The following is a 12,646-nucleotide window of genomic DNA, read 5'->3' as shown; positions in this document are numbered from 1 at the left end:
TGTAGTCTAGCAACTTAGAGAATTTCTGTTTTACATTTCTAAAAATAGACAAATTTTTCCTATTTATGCTTTATGTGTGTAAGTTTTTATAGTTTTTGGCTTAATTTCATACAACATAATTGTCAACTGTTAGAACACCTAGATACAAATGTCTGAATGGAAATACTGAAGACTTGGGAATATGGTTTCCTAAAAAAGCCTAAATAATCTGCCTGACAGAGTACAACTTATGGTTAAATATAGCAATTTAGTTATAGTTTATATATATAGTTTAAATATAGTTAATTTAGTTAGCTAACCATTAAAGGAAAATTTCAGTTTTACAGAACTTGAGTAATTGTATTTTTTGTTTATTTATTTTATTTTATTATTTTTTTTTTGCAGGATTTTCAATGCACAAAGCATGGTGGACAATGCAACAGGCACTGAGTTAAATAAAACATTGTGTTCTCAATTTGCTTAGGTGTATCAAGGGAGGTGAGTGTTTAGTCTCCCCTTTCTCTCCTTCTCCTTATGTAAAACGTTTGTCCCCACTGCCCTGGATTAAAGGTAATCAAGGAAAGCATTGGTGGTACTGATCTAAGTACAAAGGGCTTTGTAACCAGTGTTTTGTCAAGAGTGTGCCAGATCTCACTCTGTCCCAGAATGAAGAATTTCTTTCTCTGGCTCACAACTTGGCCCAGAGAGTGCTATAGAACATATTTGGCATAGCTGAAGTTCAATAGATTTTGTCCTGAATTCAGTTCCATTTCATACACATTGCTCTTGCCCCTTGTGATCCCTATATTCACCCCCATCAGAGTCTTTCTTGATAATCCTTAAAACTGCTCTGTCCAGCATTTAAGATGCAATGCTATGCTAAACATGCTATACTGAGAATTTTTTCTCATGGACTCAGATTACTTTGCAAATCTCAACAAGAGAATAATAGGAATAGACAGAGATGAATCTATTTCTTTTAGAAATGCTGCTGTTTAGTCTCAGGGAAATATGCTCATTTGCATGGTTGAAATATAGCATACTGAGTTCCTTAGCCCCTTCCACCCTACTCAGTCAAGCCTAACACCCATGAATCACTGGCAAGTGTAATGAGGCTGTAAAAGAAGATGTCCCTGTGGAAAGATTGTGCCAGGTCCCTTAGGAGTCTTGAGACAATGATTTATATTTGTTTGAGTTTATACAAAACAATTGCCACATTATAAGATGTTCCAGAAATGGCCAACTGCTAGCCTACATTAATTTTGCACAATTTCACCTTAAGTGCAGCCTACTTTCAAGCTCTTTCCTATTTGCAGATTCGATTTTTCATAGAAATCAATGTTTGGTTAACCAGGCACTAAAATAGCCTGTGAGTCCCTAAGTTATCCATTTCTGTACCAGACGTATATTATACTCTTAATTTACAATTAACTTAATGGCATGCTGTGAATATATCTTCAGAATGAATATTTCTCACGGATAGTACACATAAACAGCTTTTCTAAGGTTAGTACTCGATTTCTCTCAAATTTGTTATCAATTTTATTGGCTATGCAATTTATTTCCTTTGGCCAATCATTCTTTAAATTGGTTAGTCTAATGCATGATACCAAATGATTTCCAGAAATGATTACACTCATAAAAATGTATAGTCAGCTCACAGAGATCATATTGATCTCACTCACGTCGACCAGTGGCACTCTTAGACAATTTGCTTACTTTGCTTCTCTTCATTTCACTAACCTCTGAGTTCACAAACTACTTGAAATCTTTTCACTGGTTCTGAGTTATATTATCACTTTAGAAAGGATTGATATGATACTATACTATTAATAAGCCTAGACTTAGCTTGGCCAGAAAATTCTTCAATATGTACTTCCACAAAGTATTCCTCAGAATAGTTGTTACCCTCTGGTTCTTACCCTCTGGTGATTTTGCTGCCCAGAGGACGTTTGTGTACAATTGTAGGCATTTTTGGTTGTCAAACTTAGAGGAAGAGACACTGTTGGCATGTAGTGGTTAAAGGCAAGAGATCGAGGCATGGGCCAGTCTCTTTTGACAAAGAATAATTCTGCTCAAATGCCAACAGCGTGTAGGCTGAGATAGCTTGATCTGTAGTATCTTATGCAAATACCTTTGAATAATGCAAAGTCTGGTAATAGAATACACTGTGAAGTCAGAGAAATATGTGTGAGTCCATGTTAAGCTGCGATTCTTTTTCCCAATTTGATGGTACAACTTCAAGTCTCTCCTTGACTCTTGGTCTCTTACTGGTGTTCCCCAATGTGACTCATTCCCTTAAAACCCCATTTTAGTTGCTCAGTAGTTAATCACTTTAAATGACACACTCTGTGCTGAATGTTTTGGCCATTGACAAATAGGAGCCCTTGGAGAAGAAGACATGGCAGTTTCCTATAATCCTTGCTTTTCAGGCTCTGAAATATGAGTCTTTTTTAATGTGATTCTTGGAAATGCAGTTGGATGTAGATGAAGGATTTGAGAGTAAGACAGACAATGTTAAAGTTCTGTCTTGCCACTTATCAGAATGTGATATTGCAGATAGTTTCCCATTTGAAAAATGTTGAAGATGATTGCTCACTAATAAGATGGCTGTAGTAATTAAAGAGAACACTAGGTATTTGAAACACTAGCTTATAATTTACAATCAATAATAAAGTTTAATTAGCTTATTTTGGGGGATGGTCTAACTCCAAAGAATGATTCTAGTGAAAACATTTTGGTGACAATTAGGTAGAAGGAACATATGTGCAAAAATATGTCAGGAGACAGGTACTAATTTTTTTCTTGTTTTACAGTTAATATTTGGAGTTTCTGCAACTCACATGTTTTCTGAGTTTGGCTGTAATTCTGTAACATGCTACTGAGTGTGATGGAAAGTGTTGACAAACCATATTCAAAACTATGCCTAGTTACTTGTTCCTTGCTACTTTTAAGATTTTTTTCTGAACTATCTATACAAATAATGGAATATTAAATTAATGAAATAAAAAATTAAGTGATTTCAATGTAAATATAAAACATACCATAAAAACTCTTCTTCCATTAGCTTTGTTAATCATAGAAGAACTGGTGATAAGTACTCCCTTTATCTTTATACAAGCACTGAGTGGAAAGTTGGTTATATCACAAATCATTTGATTCCTATATCTTGTCAACATTGAATTATTTATTTATTTATTTATTTATTGCCAGGCAGAGTTAGATAGTGAGAGAGAGAGAGAGAGAGAGAGAGAGCAAGATCTTCCTTCCATTGGTTCACCTCACAATACGCTGCCACAACCGGCGCGCTGCACCGATCTGAAGCCAGGAGCCAGGTGCTTCCTCCTGGTCTCTCATACGGGTGTAGGGTCTAAGAACCTGGGCCATCCTCCACTGCCTTCTTGGGCCACAGCAGAGAGCTGGACTGGAAGAGGAACAACCGGGACAGAATCCGGGACCCCAACTGGGACTAGAACCCAGGGTACTGGCGCCGCAGGCAGAGGATTAGCCTACTGAGCCATGGCACCGGCCGACACATTGCAATTTTTAATCTTGAAGAAGTCATTCAAAAAATTTGCAATATTTTCACTTAAATTTATATTTATAAATAGATACTTTCAGCCACTAAGGGCTCCATTTCCTTATAAAATAGGAATTGATATTGCAGGTATATAATTATAAAGCAAAGACTAATAGAAAATTGAAAATAACAGAAAAGGTATAGCACTTGAACTTTCCAAGTTGTACTATGTTTTTATGTATGTGCAATAACTTCCAAATGTGCCCTGTGAATGAGTATCATGTTTCTGATTCTCTTTCCCCATACCTTGGAATCTATAGAAAGTCAGGAACTTGCAAGTTATGTGTCTTTCAAAATGCAGCACTCCTCATACCTCTGATTAAAATCTTGCACTGTGTTCTATTGGTCACAAGGCCAGAATCCTTCACAGGCCTGGAGGTTTGGCATTGACTGGCCCTGAACTAGCTCCCTGACCTCCTGCTCTTTCCTGAAGCTCTGCCCACAGGCTAACCTATTGTTTCTCTATTTGTTAGAGGTGCTCTTCTTCCTTTGCAGCCCATAGTGTTTTTTTTCCCTCAAAGCTTTCTGGATGCTCTTCGCCATTCCCCCATAGTGACTGAACAATTCACTAGCCACACAGGAAGAAGCCACAGAACATCGAGATACTGGAACTTTCTTCTCTAGCTACCTCTTTTACTTGCTTTAACAATAATCTGTTGAAATTGATCATATATCTGCCTCACCAACTATATAGGCAACTGCTGAGTATTAGCATAATATCTACTCAAATTGTGACTGACAAATCATTTTAAATAAAATATGGTCCAGCAATATTACTTGGAATGAACTATTTAACTCAAAATAGTGTTTAAAAGTCTATTCAATTGATAACAGTCTTTATATGTGAGCCTAAATTGAGGTTTGACTCTCACGTTTTAAATTACAATACCTAAATTCCTGTTTATGTTACAAAAGAGATACAACTCAGGAAGCAGTCATCTAGATGAGTTCAAAGAAGACGGAAAACATAAAGATCTGGTCCAACCTTTCCTCCTCTCCTTCATTCTGCTTCAACCACACCAGACCCTTGGATTTTTCCCAAGTAAAAGCTTTGCATAAAGTCATTGTATTCCTTTCTGACCCTAGCAAAAGAATGAGCTTTGTCTACTCACACTGCCTAGATTAAATATTTTTTAACTTTTATTTAATAAATATAAATTTCCAAAGTACAACTTTTGGATTATAGCGGATTTTTCCCCCCATAACTACCCTCCCACCTGCAACCATCCCGTCTCCCACTCCTTCTCCTATCCCATTCACATCAAGATTCATTTTTAATTATCTTTATATACAAAAGATCAATTTAGTTTATACTAAGTAAAGATTTCAACAGTTTGTACCCACACAGAAACACAAAGTGTAAAGTACTGTTTGAGTACTAGTTATACCGTTAATTCACATAGTACAACACATTAAGGACAGAGATCCTACATGGGGAGTAAGTGCACAGTGATTCCTGTTGTTGATTTAACAATTGACATTCTATTTATAACGTCAGTAATCACCCAAGGCTCTTGTCATGAGTTGCCAAGGCTATGGAAGCCTCTTGAGTTCGCCAACTCCAATCTTGTTTAGACAAGGCCACAGTCGAAGTGGAAGTTCTCTCCTCCCTTCAGAGAAAGGTACCTCCTTCTTTTATGGGTTATTAGATATTCTTTATACAATAACACATACATTTAAAACACCCACATGCATGCAAACACACTAACTTACATTTCTTTCCTTACCTCTGGAATAGGCAGTATTTTAATTTGATAGATTATATTTTGACATATGAATCACAATTTTCTAGAATTTCTTATATGAAGTGAGTATTTTCTAAATATTTGCTGATTTTGACACTCTAATACAGTCCAATGCCTCATTATGTCTTTCCCTCAAAGATAAAAGAAAATAATTTATTATGACATTTAGCTTGATAAAAATAGTTATAAGTTATATCTAAATAATTAGTTTACCAAACTCTAGTATTCTGTTTTAGTCCTGATTAATCATTAACCCCCAAAATATCATTTGGACATGTAATGTATAGCATTTATAATTGGATTTAAATTAGAAAAATGTGCATATTTAGATATGTATAATTGTATCCCTCAAAGCCATTAGTCATCTAACATTTCTTGAAATTGAAAGGTAAATTCTCACTTTTCTTTGAAATTTTGCATTTTATTGTATAATTCAAATAGTCAAATTTTCATTATAAAGCAAAGACAAATGATTATCTAATCCTTCACTTATTTAAAGTGCATTGATTTTGGAACTAAAGACTTTAAAACAAAGATTGAGGGAAAGGAGGAAAAATAAGAAATGCAATGAATATGCTTTTAGCATTGGTAGGTAGATCAATATATATGGCAATCCTATATAACCAAAGAAAATTTGAAATAAGTGGCACTTCAGAAATAAAATCTAAAGAGAAAAAAGAGCAAAGCAGTGAAAAAAGTCCTTAATAATGAGTCACTATGATAAAAAATAACACACATTGTAAAACCCAGAAAGTAAACCAACAAATAGGAAAATACTTGAATGCAAAGAAACCATATGGAATTCATTAAGCTGAAAAATGAAACACAGGATTGTGTCTCTGAAGTTCTAAGGTACTGTGTGTCTACATGTGAACACAGGGTAGGGATAAAGTAGAAGGAGAAAGAACGAAGATGAGGGTAAACATGAAAATCATAGCACAATTGTCATTTTCATGAAATTTCCTGCATTGCTATTCAGAAGGGGGAGATTGCCTAGCTGTGATTCTTCAGTGAAGTGTCCTAATAGAAGGCAGTCCTGCTGCGTGCCTTTCAGTTATGAAAGCCACTGACTTCCGCTTCCCTATGGGAAGCTTCAGCTTTCAAGTTCTAGTCAATGAGATATGCCTATTCTCTGCAATTTTTAAGGCATAAAAAGACAAAAAAACACTCAAATATTATTGCCCAGAACAAAATAATACATGCACCAAATCATTTAATAGATGCCATAAAAGTTAGTTCTCAATCTACTGAGGTCAAGTGAATACGTTCATCACACATAGGACACATATAGGGATAAATACACTTTTAGGAACTTATATGTCTCAAAAAAAAAAAAAAAGAAAGATAACAGTGGAATGGCTTGAGAAATGTCTAAATAAGGACTTACTCGTATTACAATGATGATAGAATCCTAGCATGCTTCTATGAACAACAGCATAGCATTGTGTATATTTGAGGAAGAAAATCCAAGGGTATTAATAATCATAAAAACATTTATGTAATAGATCCAGAGAATATTAAAGTATTTAAAAAGTGAACTTGGATTTGTTATGGCCATTTATTAGCGAAAGCAGTGATTGTTTTTTAAAGTCATAAATTTATAGACAGGGAAAAGGCCTGTAATCATTGGTCTGTGTATTGTGTAAGCAAAACTGACATGTACTCTCTTCCACTGTGAGTCTGTATATCACCTTCCAAGCCAGGAAACCAGAAAACAAAACAACAACAATGACAACAGTTGCAACACCTAATCAGTTCTGAGATAAACCCATTCTGTCCTAATATTCCAAACAAATGACACTTTGAGGATACTTTTCAAGCCTGAATTCCTAATCAAAGCCAATTTTAATCCTGACTTTGCAATGCAATAATTTTACAAGAAATTTTATTACCCACCATTCACAGAACAGCGTAAATTTATTAATTTAGATAATGTAGCAGCTATTTTCCTGTGATTTTATTGGCAAGACAGTTCCTAAGAAGTGAGGCATACATCTTGTAAAAAAAACTGCATTTCTTCCCTAAATGTGTCTGACTAATGCTGTTACTTTCATAAGACAACAAAAGTTAATATCTGCTGTTCTATGAAACTGTTTTGGATATATCAGAAAAACATGTCTTTATAAGATGAACTATAGTGCTTTAATTATTAACCTTTCAAGAACCAATTAAACTATACAAACAAAATTGCGGGTTACATGCATTTTTAAATCAACAGATAAATGTCACAAGGTTAGTCGGCTTTAAGTGTAAAATCATTTAAGGAAATTATCAAAGTCCACTTACAAATGTGCTTTAAAAAGTACTTTTAATAACTGCTTCTTTATATACTTGGAGATGTGTGTATGTGTGTGTACACATCTTTTCCATCATTTTTCCAGTGGAATCTATGAGGATACTTCAAAATGTTCATGGAAAATGGATTTAAAAGTATATTTTGGTGCAAATGTATTTGAAATCCGTGCATAGTTCTTTCCAAGAACTATGTGAAGACCCCACAAATGCCTGCACCAAATATTTTTGCACCAAAATAAACTTAAAATTTCATATTCCATTAGCTTTCTGAATAATTCTCAGGTTAATACTTTAGCAAATATACAGGGAAATCAGTGCCTCACAAATTGCAAAATAGTCCCCATATAACTCTTATATAGTCTTTTTTGAAAAATTAATTCCACAGAGAGACCAATATTCTAAATCTCATGTTACATGATCCTGCTTAAATATTGTCAAGGCTCAGGCTTTAAAAACTTAGCTACTTCAGAAGCGCTTCTGTGAGTTTTTAGTACCAGGCATCTTTGCAAGCAGCTGAACAATTCCCGCATCCCCCTAGTCTGAGTGCTAAACTTTACTTATGGGAGAAGCATACTCTTGTTAGGTCTTATGCTTGCAGCTTTGCAGTCTGTCTGTTGCCCGATCCAATTGAGCAGGTGGTTAAATATTCAAGGTCACTTGGGGGACAAAGTTTAATGTAGTTCACAGAATAATGGAGTGAACAAGAGAAAAAAAAAATGCAACAAGACTTCATTCATTTTCCCATTTATTCCCTTTTAACAATTTAAAGAAACATTACCTACTTTGCTTTCTGTGTATTATTCCTATTTTAACTTTTTTTTTTTTTATTATTTGTTGCACAGCAGAGAGGAAAACAGAGCCAGAGACATTCAGAGCTCTTTCATTGCCGGGTTCACTTCTTAAGTGCCTGTGGCCAGGGGTAGCCCAGGTTGAAGTCAAGCATCCAGAACTTCATTCAGGTGTCCTACATGAGTGGCAGGCAACGCACATGAGTGTTTTTTAGCAGGAATCTGGATCAGAAGCAGAGCCAGGACTTCCAAACCTATTCCCTCCATCCCAAGCAGGTCTTAATCACTATGCCAAATGTCTGACTCAATTCCTACTTTTTTTTAATGATTTATTTGAAAGCAGAGCTATGGGGCAGGAGATGGAAGTGGCAGAGACAGACAGAGAGAGGGTGAGACAGAGATCTTTCATCTGTTGATTCACCCTCCAAATGGCCACAATGGCCAGGGCTGGACCAGGCCGAAGCCAGGAGTCTGGAACTTGATCTATGTTTTTCACATGGTTGGCAGGGGCCCAAAAACTCCAACTGCTGTCCTCTGCTTTGCCCAGGCACATTAACAGAGAGCTAGATTGCAAATGGAACAGCCAAGACTAGAACTGGCACTCATATGAGCTGCCAGCATCACCAGTGGTAGCTTAACCCACTGCACCACGACTCTGGTCCCAATCCCTATTTTTAATGTACTATTTTGATGTCCCTATTTGGACAGACTACATCTTAATTTTGAACTATGAAACATTTCCTCAACTGTTATGAAATGCCAACTGGTGAAAACTAACTTGTAAGTTCAAATAAAAATATTTCAACTCAGCAAAGATTGACTTTTAGTTTTGAATTCAGTCATGCCAAAGTTTAAAATATTCTATGTGTGTCAGTATCTGGAGTACCTACCGTTCATCAAGTAGTCAACAGATTTAAGGAATATATTTTATCAAATGTTCATACCCCCTTTCTGAAGAAGACACTAAGTGATTAACACAAAAAGGCAGAATTGCCTACTAAATCAAACACTTGGTACAGCACATCTGAGCTTTCCCTTTAAAAATGTTTTTTGAGAAAAAAATGTTTTTTCTCGTTCTTTGAAAATATTTTGTTTGATCATAGCTATGTGCAAAATGCTGCCAACCTGCTTTCCACATGAACTCATGCTTCAATTAATGCCCCTTGGTTTAAATCACCCTCTGTTCCTCAGGGGAATATTAAGCCATTTTTCAGAACTCAACTCACGCACCATCTCCTCAAGGAAGTGGGAGAATCCTCTACTTTCCACTCCCATTTTCTTTGTTAGTATCCAAACTGCTTTGTCTTTTAAGAAGGGTGACTTCTTACTGTCCTTGATCTTTAACTGTTTCCTTAGTAAATTAAATACTCTGTAAGACCATGGATCTAATATTCCCCACTCCAGGCCCATACCCTATGTTAAGACAAAACATTTGTTAAACCTCTGAGTGAGATAACTGAATCAAAGCAAGACATACACAACCTGATAGTGGGCAATATGGTCGTAGTAGAATAAGAAAAGAAGGAATAGCTGATTTTTAGGAAGAAAATTAGGTAAAAGTACATGGAGGGGACATGCAAAAATACCGGGAATAGAGGAATTGAAAGGCAAAGTAAGGATAAATTGATATGCAGGGGGAAATAGCAATTGTTTCCAAATAAATTATGGGGCAGACATTTGGTTTTTTTTAAATTTAAAAACCTGCCTTGTTGGGGCTGGCACTGTGGTGTAGTGGGTAAAGCAGCGTTGGCATCCCATATGCTGGTTCCAGACCTGGCTGCTCCACATTCTATCCAGCTCTCTGCTATGGCCTAGGAAAGTAGTAGGGGATGACTCAAGTCCTTGGCCCTGGACCAGTGTGGGAGACCTGGAAGAAGCTCCTAGCTTCTGGCTTCAGATTGGTCCAATTCCAGTCCAGTTCCAGCCATTGAGGCCATCTGGGGAGTGAACCAGAGGATGGAAGACCTCTCTCTCTCTCTCTCTGCCTCAGCCTCTCTTAACTCTGGCCTTCAAATAAATAAATAAATATTTTTTTAAAACTTTTATTTAATGAATATAAATTTCCAAAGTACGACTTATGGATTACAATGGCTTCCCCCCCATACCGTCCTTCCCACCCACAACCCTCCCCTTTCCCACTCCCTCTCCCCTTCCATTCACATCAAGATTCATTTTCGATTATCTTAATATACAGAAGATCAGCTTAGTATACATTAAGTATGGATTTCAACAGTTTGCTCCCACACAGAAACATAAAGTGAAAAATAATAGATGATTTTTTTAAATGATGATGAAATCAGAGCAGACCTATTGTCATGTTTAATCCCAGTGAGAGTCAAGTTGGGAATTGATAATTTCTTTTTTTTTTTTGTTTTTTTACAGAGGATCAGTTTAGTATGCATTAAGTAAGGATTTCAACAGTTTGCACCCCCATAGAAACACAAAGTGAAATATATTGTTTGAGTACTCGTTATAGCATTAAATCTCAATGCACAGCACATTAAGGACAGAGATCCTACATAAGGAATAAGTGCACAGTGACTCCTGTTGTTGACTTTACCAATTGACACTCCTGTCTATGGCATCAGTAATCTCCCTATGCTCCAGTCATGAGTTTCCAAGGCTATGGAAGCCCTCTGAGTTCTCCGACTCTTATCTTGTTTAGACAAGGTCATAGTCAAAGTGGAGGTTCTCTCCTCCCTTCAGAGAAAGGTACCTCCTTTTTGTTGACCTGTTCTTTCCACTGGGATCTCACTCGCAGAGATCTTTTGCCAGAGTGTCTTGGCTTTCCATGCCTGAAATACTCTCATGGGCTTTTCAGCCAGATCTGAATGCCTTTAGGGCTGATTCTGAGGCCAGAGTGCTATTTAGGACATCTGCCATTCTATGAGTCTGCTGAGTATCTCACTTCCCATGTTGGATCACTCTCCCCTTTATTTACTCCATCGGTTAGCGTTAGCAGGTACTAGACTTGTCTATGTGCTCCCTTTGACTCCCAGTCCCTCCACCATGACCAACTGTGAACTGAAATTGATCACCTGGAACAGTGAGATGGCATTGGTACATGCCACCTCAATGGGATTGAATTGGAATCCCCTGGTATGCTTCCAACTCCACCACTTGGGGCAAGTCAGCCTGAGCATGTCCCAAATTATACATCTCTTCCCTCTCAAAGTACCTTGTTATACTCATGTATTTTATCATAGTAGAAAGTTACATAAACATTAAAATATTTTGTATTTGTTTTGTGAATGAAATAAATGCATTTGAGAGTATCATGAAACCATTGATTCAGGTATTATTAGAGAATCAAAACCTAACCCTTGCTTGAGCCTAGACACTAAGAACTGAAATGATACCTTTCTGGCTATACTAATAAGACCTTGTACTATTTCTGTCTTCCTTAGAATGACTTTAGTCTTCCAGGAATTTCCTGCTCAGGCAAATGGTTTGATTGTTCATTATAAAGATTTCTTAAAAGCCCCACCTACTCTTCATATCAATGTGCTATTTTCCCTTTAACTTCTTAGCTCCCTTTTGCTAAAATATTTCTAGATTACCATTTCTATCATTCAAAAACTACTGTATCATGGTCCTTAAGGAATTCTATCTAGCTTACAGTTTGAAAGACCTACCTTAAATCAAACATTTATTTCTCAATACATTCTGAGGTTGTCTTCCCTAGTAGCAGGCACTGAGCTTGATTAGGTTTAATGTTCTCCCTCACCGCAGTAAGCAATAAATTCATCTTTGTCTCACCTTGTTATCAACAATTTGGACTGGGGCTATTTGGTTAGTTTTTGTAATATTCAGTTCATGTTGTATGCATATTCAGCATAAGGATTTTTTAGAATAATTAATTTATTTGATGTCAGAATTATAGAGAGAAAGGGGGAGAGGGAAGGACAGGGAATGAAAGAGAATCAATGGACCTTCCATCTGCTGGTTCACTCCAAAAATGATATCAACAACAAGGCTATGCCAGGCAAGAGATAGGAGCCAGGAGCTTCATCTAGGTCTCCCACATGGGGGCAGGTGCTCAACCTCTAGGGCCATCATTTGTTGCTTACCGAGGCCTTAACTGGGGAACTGGATCAGAAGTGAAACAACTGGGACATGAACTGTTGCCCGTATGAGATGCAGATGTCCCTGGCAGCTGTTTAACCTACTATGCCACAATGTTGGCCCTTTAACATTTGCTTTTAACTATTAGTCAAACAAAGAAAAACTAAAGAAATTAATTCTCAGAACCTCCTAGG

General features: G+C 36.7%; 1 protein-coding gene across 4 annotated transcripts in view; it reads right to left on the bottom strand.

Moving 5' to 3' along the window:
* The window catches only part of CADM2 (cell adhesion molecule 2), a 1,119,939-nt gene that overhangs the window by 711,425 nt on the left and 395,868 nt on the right, over positions 1-12,646 (bottom strand). The gene's annotated exons all lie outside the window — the stretch shown is intronic.

This window comes from Oryctolagus cuniculus, chromosome 4, assembly GCF_964237555.1.
Source record: "Oryctolagus cuniculus chromosome 4, mOryCun1.1, whole genome shotgun sequence".
NCBI lineage: Eukaryota > Metazoa > Chordata > Mammalia > Lagomorpha > Leporidae > Oryctolagus > Oryctolagus cuniculus.
The sequence above is the reverse complement of the archived record's forward strand: the minus strand, read 5'-3'. Positions and strand labels throughout refer to the sequence as shown.